Source organism: Chiloscyllium punctatum, chromosome 18 (genome assembly GCF_047496795.1).
Source record: "Chiloscyllium punctatum isolate Juve2018m chromosome 18, sChiPun1.3, whole genome shotgun sequence".
NCBI classification, from domain to species: domain Eukaryota; kingdom Metazoa; phylum Chordata; class Chondrichthyes; order Orectolobiformes; family Hemiscylliidae; genus Chiloscyllium; species Chiloscyllium punctatum.
Window position 1 is genome coordinate 33,843,705 of NC_092756.1, and position 4,774 is coordinate 33,848,478.

Below are 4,774 nucleotides of genomic sequence, written 5' to 3' on the forward strand. Positions count from 1 at the left end.
AGTTCCTGCCCAGTTTCGAACCGGGGACCTTTCGCGTGTAAGGCGAACGTGATTACCACTACACTACAGAAACAAGCCGCAGTCGCTCTCGCTGCAGCTCAGTGGCATCCAGCACTGAAAGTTGAAGCCATTCTACCTTTCACCTTTCTGTTTCCGTTAGCTCGTTGTTTAATGGGACTTGTTTAATTTTGGCTTTGTGGTGAGCATGGACGAGATACACCGAAGTATCTGTTTCCACGCGGTGTACCCCAATAACGTTGTGTTGCTTACACCTGCTTTAAAGAATTACGTTTTTGCGGAGCTTACCGTCGCAGTCTGTGGCAAAATCATTTAGTCTGTTCGACTGCTCACGGGAAAGGTAGCATTGTGAAACACTGCAGAAACGAACGACTTCCTTACTTTTGCTCCGACTGACCATACTCCGTGAAAGTTTCCCAGATTCTCAGTTGAGGATTTTTGCAGCTGGAAGTTACCTCAGAAACCCTGTTAATTAGTAATGTATTGAGCGAATCGCAAAACAGAAAGCATTTAACACGGAACACAAACAAAACTGGAAAACCAAATGCATTTTCAGACACAGCGAGCATGAATGCTAAATGTGAGAGTGTCGGGGGGCATGAGCCATAAAGTAATCAAACAACTAACAACAGGGCAATTCCAAACTACTCTTTCAAACATACTGGAGCCTGAGTACACCACCACTTCCCAGACAATGCTGCAAAGAGACAAAGAAAGAACATAATAAGAATGGGCCATAAAAAGTGAATTTCACCAATCACAGTCTCGATTAGATTACCTTTCCCTTCCGATGACTGCAGGACGGAAATGAAGGAAGTGGGAGAAATTTAATAACATATGACATCGAAATACATTGGAACGATTTTCTCATTGGCCAGAAAACCAAATAACGACGAGTCGAGTCACCGGAGGAGTCTGTTTCGCAACAACGATGAAATAACAGTCTCCATTCGGTTCCAGTAAAAGCTCAACTTGCCTGGAACAGAAAGCAACAGTAGAGCTGCTGGCGATTTTCCGCGCGGGAAGCGAACACGATCATGACAGCACAGACACTTTGGAAAATTCGGCACTTTCCCACACCGCAGTCAATTCCCCAGGAAGCAAACTCATTTTTCTTCTGTTTTAAACAGAAATGAGGCAGGGATTGAAACAGCATTTAAACCAGCTGTTCCGTTGGAGCTGTTCAGCAGAAATGGCAGCGGTGGGATACGAACCCACGCCTCTGTCGAGACCTGAGCCTTAATCCAGCGCCTTAGACCGCTCGGGCACACTACCAACACGCTAGAGCGTCCATTTTCTTGCACTTCCAATTGTGTTCCTGCATAACAACAGATGCAAACTCACGTGAAAAGGGTTCCATGATCCCTCTCCGACTCGCACAACTGCTGGGATGTGCGCGTCTACAATATCAATTTCTCAGCAGTTAACGATAGCCCATCAATCCAGACAAAAATCACTGGTAAGCTGAGTCTATCTTCTCAGACTGCATTCAGCTACAAATGTATCTGTGAGTGCGTGAGAATATATGATCGGTTATGATTGGGTCAAATTACCATGAGCTACTTGACATTACTGCAGTTTCGATTCTTGCTTTGCTCAATGATTTCACCCATTGTTGGAAACAGGACAACTTTCACGGTGACACGGAACATGAAACACACCGGACTACAGGGAAAATGCACAAAGCTGAGCAGGCCGTGTCCCAAATCATACCGTGCAGCATAGTTTCAGTCACTGTGTCTGTTTTGCAGAATAAGGTTCCCAAAGAATGTTCCACCCTAAAACCGGAGGTAGCATTACAATCCGAGAATGACAGATTACATTGTGAGGAAGGTCTGACCTCGGGGCCGGTTCGAGATGCCACTTTCCTTGCCTTTTACCTTAACCGTGCAATTTGCTGCAGAGATTATCACACCTGGACATGAGCCTCATCGATACCAACTGAGTTGGAAACCTGTGTGGGAATCGATGAGAAAAAGTGACTCAATAAAGTTTAACAAGTTCCATGGTGCTTTTTAGAAATGCAGTTTCTGTTCACCTCAATCCAAAAGGCAGTTTCTGAACATAGTAACAGAAGTCAAAAGGTAATTACCTCACCCCACCCCCACTCCGGAAGAGGTGCTAACTGCCCTTGATTGCTTTTTGTTCACGATGTGAAGAGCTCTCACGCCTGAGTCACCGTCACGTCTCTGGTTGCAGAATGAATCACAAAGAAGGACTTTCTCCAGAGCCGCAACTGCCTCACTTCCCCACTCGCCCTCCCCGTTTACATTTTCCTGCTCGTCAGTGATTTAAAGAAAACCAAATGGATGCGATGTCATTCTGTAGCCTCTCTGTCGATTCCTCCGTTTCAGTTCCAACGTGGCTTAGATCTCGGGGCGCACCTTAATACTAGCGACGCTATGAAAGCACAGGTCCAGAGGTTCCTCTGAGAGTGTAATTTCTTTCATTGCTGTTGCTGATTGAATGAGCCACTGACGTGGGAACTGCTCCAAAACATGATTCAGGACCTCTGGTGCCAATTCTCGCACGTTGAATAACGACAGACACCTTCCAAATGAGGTCTTTCAGAGACGACTTTGGGATACATTTGACAGACAGACTAGTTGAGGAATCCGTGGTGCACTGTGACACCAGCACATCAGCTTCTTCTCTGTCTTTGAACCGGGCCGCCTGCGCAAGGAATGCGAATGCGGTAATGCTTTTCGTGGAAGGATCAGAAGGGGGTAACTACACTCTCAAACCGAATGGCATATGATCAGAACCAGGTTGGAGAAAAACTTTACAATGCTTTGCACAGTAATTAAATGGAATTGCATTGCATTGCACTGCACTACGAGAGAAGATTTGTTCAAGCAAACTCGAAGGCAGGTTTGAAGTTGGGAAATCATCAAGAAAGCTGCGTTCTTGTCCATGTAAAAGGCTGCAGTTGAAGAGCAAAACAGTTCCTGCCCAGTTTCAAACCGGGGACCTTTCGCGTGTAAGGCGAACGTGATGACCACTACACTACAGAAACAAGCCGCAGTCGCCCTCACTGCAGCTCAGTGGCATCCAGCACTGAAAGTTGAAGCCATTCTACCTTTCACCTTTCTGTTTCCGTTAGCTCGTTGTTTAATGGGACTTGTTTAATTTTGGCTTAGTGGTGAGCATGGACGAGATACACCGAAGTATCTGTTTCCACGCGGTGTACCCCAATAACGTTGTGTTGCTTACACCTGCTTTAAAGAATTACGTTTTTGCGGAGCTTACCGTCGCAGTCTGTGGCAAAATCATTTAGTCTGTTGGACTGCTCACGGGAAAGGTAGCATTGTGAAACACTGCAGAAACGAACGACTTCCTTACTTTTGCTCCGACTGACCATACTCCGTGAAAGTTTCCCAGATTCTCAGTTGAGGATTTTTGCAGCTGGAAGTTACCTCAGAAACCCTGTTAATTCGTAATGTATTGAGCGAATCGCAAAACAGAAAGCATTTAACACGGAACACAAACAAAACTGGAGAACCAAATGCATTTTCAGACACAGCGAGCATGAATGCTAAATGTGAGAGTGTCGGGGGGGCATGAGCCATAAAGTAATCACACAACTAACAACAGGGCAATTCCAAACTACTCTTTCAAACATACTGGAGCCTGAGTGCACCACCACTTCCCAGACAATGCTGCAAAGAGACAAAGAAAGAACATAATAAGAATGGGCCATAAAAAGTGAATTTCACCAATCACAGTCTCGATTAGATTATCTTTCCCTTCCGATGACTGCAGGACGGAAACGAAGGAAGTGGGAGAAATTTAATAACATATGACATCGAAATACATTGGAACGATTTTCTCATTGGCCAGAAAACCAAATAACGACGAGTCGAGTCACCGGAGGAGTCTGTTTCGCAACAACGATGAAATAACAGTCTCCATTCGGTTCCAGTAAAAGCTCAACTTGCCTGGAACAGAAAGCAACAGTAGAGCTGCTGGCGATTTTCCGCGCGGGAAGCGAACACGATCATGACAGCACAGACACTTTGGAAAATTCGGCATTTGCCCACACCGCAGTCAATTCCCCGGGAAGCAAACTCATTTTTCTTCTGTTTTAAACAGAAATGAGGCAGGGATTGAAACAGCATTTAAACCAGCTGTTCCGTTGGAGCTGTTCAGCAGAAATGGCAGCGGTGGGATACGAACCCACGCCTCTGTCGAGACTGGAGCCTTAATCCAGCGCCTTAGACCGCTCGGCCACACTACCAACACGCTCGAGAGCCCATTTTCTTGCACTTCCAATTGTGTTCCTGCATAACAACAGATGCAAACTCACGTGAAAAGGGTTCCATGATCCCTCTCCGACTCGCACAACTGCTGGGATGTGCGCGTCTACAATATCAATTTCTCAGCAGTTAACGATAGCCCATCAATCCAGACAAAAATCACTGGTAAGCTGAGTCTATCTTCTCAGACTGCATTCAGCTACAAATGTATCTGTGAGTGCGTGAGAATATATGATCGGTTATGATTGGGTCAAATTACCATGAGCTACTTGACATTACTGCAGTTTCGATTCTTGCTTTGCTCAATGATTTCACCCATTGTTGGAAACAGGACAACTTTCACGGTGACACGGAACATGAAACACACCGGACTACAGGGAAAATGCACAAAGCTGAGCAGGCCGTGTCCCAAATCATACCGTGCAGCATAGTTTCAGTCACTGTGTCTGTTTTGCAGAATAAGGTTCCCAAAGAATGTTCCACCCTAAAACCGGAGGTAG

The 4,774-nt window shown here is 45.6% G+C and overlaps 1 non-coding gene across 1 annotated transcript; it reads right to left on the minus strand.

The window, feature by feature from the left end:
• trnav-uac (transfer RNA valine (anticodon UAC)) lies at positions 1-73 on the minus strand. The gene has a single exon. It is a non-coding gene; the product is annotated as a tRNA-Val (tRNA).
• Between the last annotated feature and the right edge of the window lie 4,701 nt (positions 74-4,774).